Genomic DNA, 14,008 nt, shown 5'->3' on the forward strand with positions numbered 1-14,008 from the left:
AAATAGAGCTTATTTAAACGTTTCTTCTATAACGTAACACAGCGCCATCGGAACCTTTTCTTGTGCGTGTGTATGGGTTGTAGCCTTTTTTTCCTGCCGCCAAAAGTAGGAGGAGTTTTGAGGCCAAAGCGCATGCTTCTAAAGTTCAGAGGGATGGCAATGTCAATCAAGAGTCCGCAGTTGAATACTTATTTACTTTGCAAAGATCGATCGATCGATCGAAAGAAATCAAAAGCCATAGGCTTAAAAATGGGGCACTGGCAAAGTAAACAAAATCCCATCACACACTTGAGCAGAAGAAGCCATTACTCTCAGGATTTAAATATACGTGGGGAGACCCCAAAAGAACTCTTTGGCCTCATTAGTCATCCCTGTCAAGGCGTTGCTGAATAATCTCATGTGTTATAAACATCTTGGACTTAGGCTAAAATGCTATGCTGCACCTTACCACCCAAGTACGCTTGTAGTTTGGGAATTTTGTTCACTGACAATTGCCAGAAAACCTTTTTGATTCTGAAAATAGAGCTTATTTAAACGTTTCTTCTATAACGTAACACAGCGCCATCGGAACCTTTTCTTGTGCGTGTGTATGGGTTGTAGCCTTTTTTTCCTGCCGCCAAAAGTAGGAGGAGTTTTGAGGCCAAAGCGCATGCTTCTAAAGTTCAGAGGGATGGCAATGTCAATCAAGAGTCCGCAGTTGAATACTTATTTACTTTGCAAAGATCGATCGATCGATCGAAAGAAATCAAAAGCCATAGGCTTAAAAATGGGGCACTGGCAAAGTAAACAAAATCCCATCACACACTTGAGCAGAAGAAGCCATTACTCTCAGGATTTAAATCTACGTGGGGAGACCCCAAAAGAACTCTTTGGCCTCATTAGTCATCCCTGTCAAGGCGTTGCTGAATAATCTCATGTGTTATAAACATCTTGGACTTAGGCTAAAATGCTATGCTGCACCTTACCACCCAAGTACGCTTGTAGTTTGGGAATTTTGTTCACTGACAATTGCCAGAAAACCTTTTTGATTCCTAAAATAGAGCTTATTTAAACGTTTCTTCTATAACGTAACACAGCGCCATCGGAACCTTTTCTTGTGCTTGTGTATGGGTTGTAGCCTTTTTTTCCTGCCGCCAAAAGTAGGAGGAGTTTTGAGGCCAAAGCGCATGCTTCTAAAGTTCAGAGGGATGGCAATGTCAATCAAGAGTCCGCAGTTGAATACTTATTTACTTTGCAAAGATCGATCGATCGATCGAAAGAAATCAAAAGCCATAGGCTTAAAAAATGGGCACTGGCAAAGTAAACAAAATCCCATCACACACTTGAGCAGAAGAAGCCATTACTCTCAGGATTTAAATCTACGTGGGGAGACCCCAAAAGAACTCTTTGGCCTCATTAGTCATCCCTGTCAAGGCGTTGCTGAATAATCTCATGTGTTATAAACATCTTGGACTTAGGCTAAAATGCTATGCTGCACCTTACCACCCAAGTACGCTTGTAGTTTGGGAATTTTGTTCACTGACAATTGCCAGAAAACCTTTTTGATTCTGAAAATAGAGCTTATTTAAACGTTTCTTCTATAACGTAACACAGCGCCATCGGAACCTTTTCTTGTGCGTGTGTATGGGTTGTAGCCTTTTTTTCCTGCCGCCAAAAGTAGGAGGAGTTTTGAGGCCAAAGCGCATGCTTCTAAAGTTCAGAGGGATGGCAATGTCAATCAAGAGTCCGCAGTTGAATACTTATTTACTTTGCAAAGATCGATCGATCGATCGAAAGAAATCAAAAGCCATAGGCTTAAAAATGGGGCACTGGCAAAGTAAACAAAATCCCATCACACACTTGAGCAGAAGAAGCCATTACTCTCAGGATTTAAATCTACGTGGGGAGACCCCAAAAGAACTCTTTGGCCTCATTAGTCATCCCTGTCAAGGCGTTGCTGAATAATCTCATGTGTTATAAACATCTTGGACTTAGGCTAAAATGCTATGCTGCACCTTACCACCCAAGTACGCTTGTAGTTTGGGAATTTTGTTCACTGACAATTGCCAGAAAACCTTTTTGATTCCTAAAATAGAGCTTATTTAAACGTTTCTTCTATAACGTAACACAGCGCCATCGGAACCTTTTCTTGTGCTTGTGTATGGGTTGTAGCCTTTTTTTCCTGCCGCCAAAAGTAGGAGGAGTTTTGAGGCCAAAGCGCATGCTTCTAAAGTTCAGAGGGATGGCAATGTCAATCAAGAGTCCGCAGTTGAATACTTATTTACTTTGCAAAGATCGATCGATCGATCGAAAGAAATCAAAAGCCATAGGCTTAAAAAATGGGCACTGGCAAAGTAAACAAAATCCCATCACACACTTGAGCAGAAGAAGCCATTACTCTCAGGATTTAAATCTACGTGGGGAGACCCCAAAAGAACTCTTTGGCCTCATTAGTCATCCCTGTCAAGGCGTTGCTGAATAATCTCATGTGTTATAAACATCTTGGACTTAGGCTAAAATGCTATGCTGCACCTTACCACCCAAGTACGCTTGAAGTTTGGGAATTTTGTTCACTGACAATTGCCAGAAAACCTTTTTGATTCTGAAAATAGAGCTTATTTAAACGTTTCTTCTATAACGTAACACAGCGCCATCGGAACCTTTTCTTGTGTGTGTGTATGGGTTGTAGCCTTTTTTTCCTGCCGCCAAAAGTAGGAGGAGTTTTGAGGCCAAAGCGCATGCTTCTAAAGTTCAGAGGGATGGCAATGTCAATCAAGAGTCCGCAGTTGAATACTTATTTACTTTGCAAAGATCGATCAATCGATCGATCGAAAGAAATCAAAAGCCATAGGCTTAAAAATGGGGCACTGGCAAAGTAAACAAAATCCCATCACACACTTGAGCAGAAGAAGCCATTACTCTCAGGATTTAAATATACGTGGGGAGACCCCAAAAGAACTCTTTGGCCTCATTAGTCATCCCTGTCAAGGCGTTGCTGAATAATCTCATGTGTTATAAACATCTTGGACTTAGGCTAAAATGCTATGCTGCACCTTACCACCCAAGTACGCTTGTAGTTTGGGAATTTTGTTCACTGACAATTGCCAGAAAACCTTTTTGATTCTGAAAATAGAGCTTATTTAAACGTTTCTTCTATAACGTAACACAGCGCCATCGGAACCTTTTCTTGTGCGTGTGTATGGGTTGTAGCCTTTTTTTCCTGCCGCCAAAAGTAGGAGGAGTTTTGAGGCCAAAGCGCATGCTTCTAAAGTTCAGAGGGATGGCAATGTCAATCAAGAGTCCGCAGTTGAATACTTATTTACTTTGCAAAGATCGATCGATCGATCGAAAGAAATCAAAAGCCATAGGCTTAAAAATGGGGCACTGGCAAAGTAAACAAAATCCCATCACACACTTGAGCAGAAGAAGCCATTACTCTCAGGATTTAAATCTACGTGGGGAGACCCCAAAAGAACTCTTTGGCCTCATTAGTCATCCCTGTCAAGGCGTTGCTGAATAATCTCATGTGTTATAAACATCTTGGACTTAGGCTAAAATGCTATGCTGCACCTTACCACCCAAGTACGCTTGTAGTTTGGGAATTTTGTTCACTGACAATTGCCAGAAAACCTTTTTGATTCCTAAAATAGAGCTTATTTAAACGTTTCTTCTATAACGTAACACAGCGCCATCGGAACCTTTTCTTGTGCTTGTGTATGGGTTGTAGCCTTTTTTTCCTGCCGCCAAAAGTAGGAGGAGTTTTGAGGCCAAAGCGCATGCTTCTAAAGTTCAGAGGGATGGCAATGTCAATCAAGAGTCCGCAGTTGAATACTTATTTACTTTGCAAAGATCGATCGATCGATCGAAAGAAATCAAAAGCCATAGGCTTAAAAAATGGGCACTGGCAAAGTAAACAAAATCCCATCACACACTTGAGCAGAAGAAGCCATTACTCTCAGGATTTAAATCTACGTGGGGAGACCCCAAAAGAACTCTTTGGCCTCATTAGTCATCCCTGTCAAGGCGTTGCTGAATAATCTCATGTGTTATAAACATCTTGGACTTAGGCTAAAATGCTATGCTGCACCTTACCACCCAAGTACGCTTGAAGTTTGGGAATTTTGTTCACTGACAATTGCCAGAAAACCTTTTTGATTCTGAAAATAGAGCTTATTTAAACGTTTCTTCTATAACGTAACACAGCGCCATCGGAACCTTTTCTTGTGCGTGTGTATGGGTTGTAGCCTTTTTTTCCTGCCGCCAAAAGTAGGAGGAGTTTTGAGGCCAAAGCGCATGCTTCTAAAGTTCAGAGGGATGGCAATGTCAATCAAGAGTCCGCAGTTGAATACTTATTTACTTTGCAAAGATCGATCAATCGATCGATCGAAAGAAATCAAAAGCCATAGGCTTAAAAATGGGGCACTGGCAAAGTAAACAAAATCCCATCACACACTTGAGCAGAAGAAGCCATTACTCTCAGGATTTAAATCTACGTGGGGAGACCCCAAAAGAACTCTTTGGCCTCATTAGTCATCCCTGTCAAGGCGTTGCTGAATAATCTCATGTGTTATAAACATCTTGGACTTAGGCTAAAATGCTATGCTGCACCTTACCACCCAAGTACGCTTGTAGTTTGGGAATTTTGTTCACTGACAATTGCCAGAAAACCTTTTTGATTCTGAAAATAGAGCTTATTTAAACGTTTCTTCTATAACGTAACACAGCGCCATCGGAACCTTTTCTTGTGCGTGTGTATGGGTTGTAGCCTTTTTTTCCTGCCGCCAAAAGTAGGAGGAGTTTTGAGGCCAAAGCGCATGCTTCTAAAGTTCAGAGGGATGGCAATGTCAATCAAGAGTCCGCAGTTGAATACTTATTTACTTTGCAAAGATCGATCGATCGATCGAAAGAAATCAAAAGCCATAGGCTTAAAAATGGGGCACTGGCAAAGTAAACAAAATCCCATCACACACTTGAGCAGAAGAAGCCATTACTCTCAGGATTTAAATCTACGTGGGGAGACCCCAAAAGAACTCTTTGGCCTCATTAGTCATCCCTGTCAAGGCGTTGCTGAATAATCTCATGTGTTATAAACATCTTGGACTTAGGCTAAAATGCTATGCTGCACCTTACCACCCAAGTACGCTTGTAGTTTGGGAATTTTGTTCACTGACAATTGCCAGAAAACCTTTTTGATTCCTAAAATAGAGCTTATTTAAACGTTTCTTCTATAACGTAACACAGCGCCATCGGAACCTTTTCTTGTGCTTGTGTATGGGTTGTAGCCTTTTTTTCCTGCCGCCAAAAGTAGGAGGAGTTTTGAGGCCAAAGCGCATGCTTCTAAAGTTCAGAGGGATGGCAATGTCAATCAAGAGTCCGCAGTTGAATACTTATTTACTTTGCAAAGATCGATCGATCGATCGAAAGAAATCAAAAGCCATAGGCTTAAAAAATGGGCACTGGCAAAGTAAACAAAATCCCATCACACACTTGAGCAGAAGAAGCCATTACTCTCAGGATTTAAATCTACGTGGGGAGACCCCAAAAGAACTCTTTGGCCTCATTAGTCATCCCTGTCAAGGCGTTGCTGAATAATCTCATGTGTTATAAACATCTTGGACTTAGGCTAAAATGCTATGCTGCACCTTACCACCCAAGTACGCTTGAAGTTTGGGAATTTTGTTCACTGACAATTGCCAGAAAACCTTTTTGATTCTGAAAATAGAGCTTATTTAAACGTTTCTTCTATAACGTAACACAGCGCCATCGGAACCTTTTCTTGTGCGTGTGTATGGGTTGTAGCCTTTTTTTCCTGCCGCCAAAAGTAGGAGGAGTTTTGAGGCCAAAGCGCATGCTTCATAAGTTCAGAGGGATGGCAATGTCAATCAAGAGTCCGCAGTTGAATACTTATTTACTTTGCAAAGATCGATCAATCGATCGAAAGAAATCAAAAGCCATAGGCTTAAAAATGGGGCACTGGCAAAGTAAACAAAATCCCATCACACACTTGAGCAGAAGAAGCCATTACTCTCAGGATTTAAATCTACGTGGGGAGACCCCAAAAGAACTCTTTGGCCTCATTAGTCATCCCTGTCAAGGCGTTGCTGAATAATCTCATGTGTTATAAACATCTTGGACTTAGGCTAAAATGCTATGCTGCACCTTACCACCCAAGTACGCTTGTAGTTTGGGAATTTTGTTCACTGACAATTGCCAGAAAACCTTTTTGATTCCTAAAATAGAGCTTATTTAAACGTTTCTTCTATAACGTAACACAGCGCCATCGGAACCTTTTCTTGTGCTTGTGTATGGGTTGTAGCCTTTTTTTCCTGCCGCCAAAAGTAGGAGGAGTTTTGAGGCTAAAGCGCATGCTTCTAAAGTTCAGAGGGATGGCAATGTCAATCAAGAGTCCGCAGTTGAATACTTATTTACTTTGCAAAGATCGATCGATCGATCGAAAGAAATCAAAAGCCATAGGCTTAAAAAATGGGCACTGGCAAAGTAAACAAAATCCCATCACACACTTGAGCAGAAGAAGCCATTACTCTCAGGATTTAAATCTACGTGGGGAGACCCCAAAAGAACTCTTTGGCCTCATTAGTCATCCCTGTCAAGGCGTTGCTGAATAATCTCATGTGTTATAAACATCTTGGACTTAGGCTAAAATGCTATGCTGCACCTTACCACCCAAGTACGCTTGAAGTTTGGGAATTTTGTTCACTGACAATTGCCAGAAAACCTTTTTGATTCTGAAAATAGAGCTTATTTAAACGTTTCTTCTATAACGTAACACAGCGCCATCGGAACCTTTTCTTGTGCGTGTGTATGGGTTGTAGCCTTTTTTTCCTGCCGCCAAAAGTAGGAGGAGTTTTGAGGCCAAAGCGCATGCTTCTAAAGTTCAGAGGGATGGCAATGTCAATCAAGAGTCCGCAGTTGAATACTTATTTACTTTGCAAAGATCGATCGATCGATCGAAAGAAATCAAAAGCCATAGGCTTAAAAATGGGGCACTGGCAAAGTAAACAAAATCCCATCACACACTTGAGCAGAAGAAGCCATTACTCTCAGGATTTAAATCTACGTGGGGAGACCCCAAAAGAACTCTTTGGCCTCATTAGTCATCCCTGTCAAGGCGTTGCTGAATAATCTCATGTGTTATAAACATCTTGGACTTAGGCTAAAATGCTATGCTGCACCTTACCACCCAAGTACGCTTGTAGTTTGGGAATTTTGTTCACTGACAATTGCCAGAAAACCTTTTTGATTCCTAAAATAGAGCTTATTTAAACGTTTCTTCTATAACGTAACACAGCGCCATCGGAACCTTTTCTTGTGCTTGTGTATGGGTTGTAGCCTTTTTTTCCTGCCGCCAAAAGTAGGAGGAGTTTTGAGGCCAAAGCGCATGCTTCTAAAGTTCAGAGGGATGGCAATGTCAATCAAGAGTCCGCAGTTGAATACTTATTTACTTTGCAAAGATCGATCGATCGATCGAAAGAAATCAAAAGCCATAGGCTTAAAAAATGGGCACTGGCAAAGTAAACAAAATCCCATCACACACTTGAGCAGAAGAAGCCATTACTCTCAGGATTTAAATCTACGTGGGGAGACCCCAAAAGAACTCTTTGGCCTCATTAGTCATCCCTGTCAAGGCGTTGCTGAATAATCTCATGTGTTATAAACATCTTGGACTTAGGCTAAAATGCTATGCTGCACCTTACCACCCAAGTACGCTTGAAGTTTGGGAATTTTGTTCACTGACAATTGCCAGAAAACCTTTTTGATTCTGAAAATAGAGCTTATTTAAACGTTTCTTCTATAACGTAACACAGCGCCATCGGAACCTTTTCTTGTGCGTGTGTATGGGTTGTAGCCTTTTTTTCCTGCCGCCAAAAGTAGGAGGAGTTTTGAGGCCAAAGCGCATGCTTCTAAAGTTCAGAGGGATGGCAATGTCAATCAAGAGTCCGCAGTTGAATACTTATTTACTTTGCAAAGATCGATCAATCGATCGATCGAAAGAAATCAAAAGCCATAGGCTTAAAAATGGGGCACTGGCAAAGTAAACAAAATCCCATCACACACTTGAGCAGAAGAAGCCATTACTCTCAGGATTTAAATCTACGTGGGGAGACCCCAAAAGAACTCTTTGGCCTCATTAGTCATCCCTGTCAAGGCGTTGCTGAATAATCTCATGTGTTATAAACATCTTGGACTTAGGCTAAAATGCTATGCTGCACCTTACCACCCAAGTACGCTTGTAGTTTGGGAATTTTGTTCACTGACAATTGCCAGAAAACCTTTTTGATTCTGAAAATAGAGCTTATTTAAACGTTTCTTCTATAACGTAACACAGCGCCATCGGAACCTTTTCTTGTGCGTGTGTATGGGTTGTAGCCTTTTTTTCCTGCCGCCAAAAGTAGGAGGAGTTTTGAGGCCAAAGCGCATGCTTCTAAAGTTCAGAGGGATGGCAATGTCAATCAAGAGTCCGCAGTTGAATACTTATTTACTTTGCAAAGATCGATCGATCGATCGAAAGAAATCAAAAGCCATAGGCTTAAAAATGGGGCACTGGCAAAGTAAACAAAATCCCATCACACACTTGAGCAGAAGAAGCCATTACTCTCAGGATTTAAATCTACGTGGGGAGACCCCAAAAGAACTCTTTGGCCTCATTAGTCATCCCTGTCAAGGCGTTGCTGAATAATCTCATGTGTTATAAACATCTTGGACTTAGGCTAAAATGCTATGCTGCACCTTACCACCCAAGTACGCTTGTAGTTTGGGAATTTTGTTCACTGACAATTGCCAGAAAACCTTTTTGATTCCTAAAATAGAGCTTATTTAAACGTTTCTTCTATAACGTAACACAGCGCCATCGGAACCTTTTCTTGTGCTTGTGTATGGGTTGTAGCCTTTTTTTCCTGCCGCCAAAAGTAGGAGGAGTTTTGAGGCCAAAGCGCATGCTTCTAAAGTTCAGAGGGATGGCAATGTCAATCAAGAGTCCGCAGTTGAATACTTATTTACTTTGCAAAGATCGATCGATCGATCGAAAGAAATCAAAAGCCATAGGCTTAAAAATGGGGCACTGGCAAAGTAAACAAAATCCCATCACACACTTGAGCAGAAGAAGCCATTACTCTCAGGATTTAAATCTACGTGGGGAGACCCCAAAAGAACTCTTTGGCCTCATTAGTCATCCCTGTCAAGGCGTTGCTGAATAATCTCATGTGTTATAAACATCTTGGACTTAGGCTAAAATGCTATGCTGCACCTTACCACCCAAGTACGCTTGTAGTTTGGGAATTTTGTTCACTGACAATTGCCAGAAAACCTTTTTGATTCCTAAAATAGAGCTTATTTAAACGTTTCTTCTATAACGTAACACAGCGCCATCGGAACCTTTTCTTGTGCTTGTGTATGGGTTGTAGCCTTTTTTTCCTGCCGCCAAAAGTAGGAGGAGTTTTGAGGCCAAAGCGCATGCTTCTAAAGTTCAGAGGGATGGCAATGTCAATCAAGAGTCCGCAGTTGAATACTTATTTACTTTGCAAAGATCGATCGATCGATCGAAAGAAATCAAAAGCCATAGGCTTAAAAAATGGGCACTGGCAAAGTAAACAAAATCCCATCACACACTTGAGCAGAAGAAGCCATTACTCTCAGGATTTAAATCTACGTGGGGAGACCCCAAAAGAACTCTTTGGCCTCATTAGTCATCCCTGTCAAGGCGTTGCTGAATAATCTCATGTGTTATAAACATCTTGGACTTAGGCTAAAATGCTATGCTGCACCTTACCACCCAAGTACGCTTGAAGTTTGGGAATTTTGATCACTGACAATTGCCAGAAAACCTTTTTGATTCTGAAAATAGAGCTTATTTAAACGTTTCTTCTATAACGTAACACAGCGCCATCGGAACCTTTTCTTGTGCGTGTGTATGGGTTGTAGCCTTTTTTTCCTGCCGCCAAAAGTAGGAGGAGTTTTGAGGCCAAAGCGCATGCTTCTAAAGTTCAGAGGGATGGCAATGTCAATCAAGAGTCCGCAGTTGAATACTTATTTACTTTGCAAAGATCGATCAATCGATCGATCGAAAGAAATCAAAAGCCATAGGCTTAAAAATGGGGCACTGGCAAAGTAAACAAAATCCCATCACACACTTGAGCAGAAGAAGCCATTACTCTCAGGATTTAAATCTACGTGGGGAGACCCCAAAAGAACTCTTTGGCCTCATTAGTCATCCCTGTCAAGGCGTTGCTGAATAATCTCATGTGTTATAAACATCTTGGACTTAGGCTAAAATGCTATGCTGCACCTTACCACCCAAGTACGCTTGTAGTTTGGGAATTTTGTTCACTGACAATTGCCAGAAAACCTTTTTGATTCCTAAAATAGAGCTTATTTAAACGTTTCTTCTATAACGTAACACAGCGCCATCGGAACCTTTTCTTGTGCTTGTGTATGGGTTGTAGCCTTTTTTTCCTGCCGCCAAAAGTAGGAGGAGTTTTGAGGCTAAAGCGCATGCTTCTAAAGTTCAGAGGGATGGCAATGTCAATCAAGAGTCCGCAGTTGAATACTTATTTACTTTGCAAAGATCGATCGATCGATCGAAAGAAATCAAAAGCCATAGGCTTAAAAAATGGGCACTGGCAAAGTAAACAAAATCCCATCACACACTTGAGCAGAAGAAGCCATTACTCTCAGGATTTAAATCTACGTGGGGAGACCCCAAAAGAACTCTTTGGCCTCATTAGTCATCCCTGTCAAGGCGTTGCTGAATAATCTCATGTGTTATAAACATCTTGGACTTAGGCTAAAATGCTATGCTGCACCTTACCACCCAAGTACGCTTGAAGTTTGGGAATTTTGTTCACTGACAATTGCCAGAAAACCTTTTTGATTCTGAAAATAGAGCTTATTTAAACGTTTCTTCTATAACGTAACACAGCGCCATCGGAACCTTTTCTTGTGCGTGTGTATGGGTTGTAGCCTTTTTTTCCTGCCGCCAAAAGTAGGAGGAGTTTTGAGGCCAAAGCGCATGCTTCTAAAGTTCAGAGGGATGGCAATGTCAATCAAGAGTCCGCAGTTGAATACTTATTTACTTTGCAAAGATCGATCAATCGATCGATCGAAAGAAATCAAAAGCCATAGGCTTAAAAATGGGGCACTGGCAAAGTAAACAAAATCCCATCACACACTTGAGCAGAAGAAGCCATTACTCTCAGGATTTAAATCTACGTGGGGAGACCCCAAAAGAACTCTTTGGCCTCATTAGTCATCCCTGTCAAGGCGTTGCTGAATAATCTCATGTGTTATAAACATCTTGGACTTAGGCTAAAATGCTATGCTGCACCTTACCACCCAAGTACGCTTGTAGTTTGGGAATTTTGTTCACTGACAATTGCCAGAAAACCTTTTTGATTCTGAAAATAGAGCTTATTTAAACGTTTCTTCTATAACGTAACACAGCGCCATCGGAACCTTTTCTTGTGCGTGTGTATGGGTTGTAGCCTTTTTTTCCTGCCGCCAAAAGTAGGAGGAGTTTTGAGGCCAAAGCGCATGCTTCTAAAGTTCAGAGGGATGGCAATGTCAATCAAGAGTCCGCAGTTGAATACTTATTTACTTTGCAAAGATCGATCAATCGATCGATCGAAAGAAATCAAAAGCCATAGGCTTAAAAATGGGGCACTGGCAAAGTAAACAAAATCCCATCACACACTTGAGCAGAAGAAGCCATTACTCTCAGGATTTAAATCTACGTGGGGAGACCCCAAAAGAACTCTTTGGCCTCATTAGTCATCCCTGTCAAGGCGTTGCTGAATAATCTCATGTGTTATAAACATCTTGGACTTAGGCTAAAATGCTATGCTGCACCTTACCACCCAAGTACGCTTGTAGTTTGGGAATTTTGTTCACTGACAATTGCCAGAAAACCTTTTTGATTCTGAAAATAGAGCTTATTTAAACGTTTCTTCTATAACGTAACACAGCGCCATCGGAACCTTTTCTTGTGCGTGTGTATGGGTTGTAGCCTTTTTTTCCTGCCGCCAAAAGTAGGAGGAGTTTTGAGGCCAAAGCGCATGCTTCTAAAGTTCAGAGGGATGGCAATGTCAATCAAGAGTCCGCAGTTGAATACTTATTTACTTTGCAAAGATCGATCAATCGATCGATCGAAAGAAATCAAAAGCCATAGGCTTAAAAATGGGGCACTGGCAAAGTAAACAAAATCCCATCACACACTTGAGCAGAAGAAGCCATTACTCTCAGGATTTAAATCTACGTGGGGAGACCCCAAAAGAACTCTTTGGCCTCATTAGTCATCCCTGTCAAGGCGTTGCTGAATAATCTCATGTGTTATAAACATCTTGGACTTAGGCTAAAATGCTATGCTGCACCTTACCACCCAAGTACGCTTGTAGTTTGGGAATTTTGTTCACTGACAATTGCCAGAAAACCTTTTTGATTCTGAAAATAGAGCTTATTTAAACGTTTCTTCTATAACGTAACACAGCGCCATCGGAACCTTTTCTTGTGCGTGTGTATGGGTTGTAGCCTTTTTTTCCTGCCGCCAAAAGTAGGAGGAGTTTTGAGGCCAAAGCGCATGCTTCTAAAGTTCAGAGGGATGGCAATGTCAATCAAGAGTCCGCAGTTGAATACTTATTTACTTTGCAAAGATCGATCAATCGATCGATCGAAAGAAATCAAAAGCCATAGGCTTAAAAATGGGGCACTGGCAAAGTAAACAAAATCCCATCACACACTTGAGCAGAAGAAGCCATTACTCTCAGGATTTAAATCTACGTGGGGAGACCCCAAAAGAACTCTTTGGCCTCATTAGTCATCCCTGTCAAGGCGTTGCTGAATAATCTCATGTGTTATAAACATCTTGGACTTAGGCTAAAATGCTATGCTGCACCTTACCACCCAAGTACGCTTGTAGTTTGGGAATTTTGTTCACTGACAATTGCCAGAAAACCTTTTTGATTCTGAAAATAGAGCTTATTTAAACGTTTCTTCTATAACGTAACACAGCGCCATCGGAACCTTTTCTTGTGCCTGTGTATGGGTTGTAGCCTTTTTTTCCTGCCGCCAAAAGTAGGAGGAGTTTTGAGGCCAAAGCGCATGCTTCTAAAGTTCAGAGGGATGGCAATGTCAATCAAGAGTCCGCAGTTGAATACTTATTTACTTTGCAAAGATCGATCAATCGATCGATCGAAATAAATCAAAAGCCATAGGCTTAAAAATGGGGCACTGGCAAAGTAAACAAAATCCCATCACACACTTGAGCAGAAGAAGCCATTACTCTCAGGATTTAAATCTACGTGGGGAGACCCCAAAAGAACTCTTTGGCCTCATTAGTCATCCCTGTCAAGGCGTTGCTGAATAATCTCATGTGTTATAAACATCTTGGACTTAGGCTAAAATGCTATGCTGCACCTTACCACCCGAGTACGCTTGTAGTTTGGGAATTTTGTTCACTGACAATTGCCAGAAAACCTTTTTGATTCTGAAAATAGAGCTTATTTGAGCGTTTCTTCTATAACGTAACACAGCGCCATCGGACCGGACCACTCGGGCTGCCTCTGTGGCGCAACGGTAGCGCGTCTGACTCCAGATCAGAAAGTTGCGTGTTCAACTTCACGTCAGCGTCATGTACTTTGTTGATTCTTGTTATAGTGGGTGAACAGCATTCACTAATTCATGTTATGGGGCTGTTTCATACCTGTCACTCCGCAATCATGCGATCTGCCAAGAGGATTAGTTCAAATGCTCTAATACTCAACTGTTTGACAGTTTGGCCATTGCCCTCTGAGAGCTTTAGTTGTGAATGAAACTGCATATACACAAGTATAACTCAAAAGTACAGCATGCGATGGCCGAGAATCGATCCCGGGTCAACTGCTTGGAAGGCAGCTATGCTTACCACTATACCACCAATCGCAAGGACACATGCTTTCGCAGTGCCGTGTCGCAAATCGGCGCCTGTAATTGATATCTAAAGTTCCATGCACACGGAACATGGTTTGAAGATAATTACTAT

Source organism: Eucyclogobius newberryi, unplaced genomic scaffold, assembly GCF_026437365.1.
Source record: "Eucyclogobius newberryi isolate DKJ021-1_F unplaced genomic scaffold, fEucNew1.0.hap1 SCAF_480, whole genome shotgun sequence".
Taxonomy (NCBI): Eukaryota; Metazoa; Chordata; class Actinopteri; order Gobiiformes; family Gobiidae; genus Eucyclogobius; species Eucyclogobius newberryi.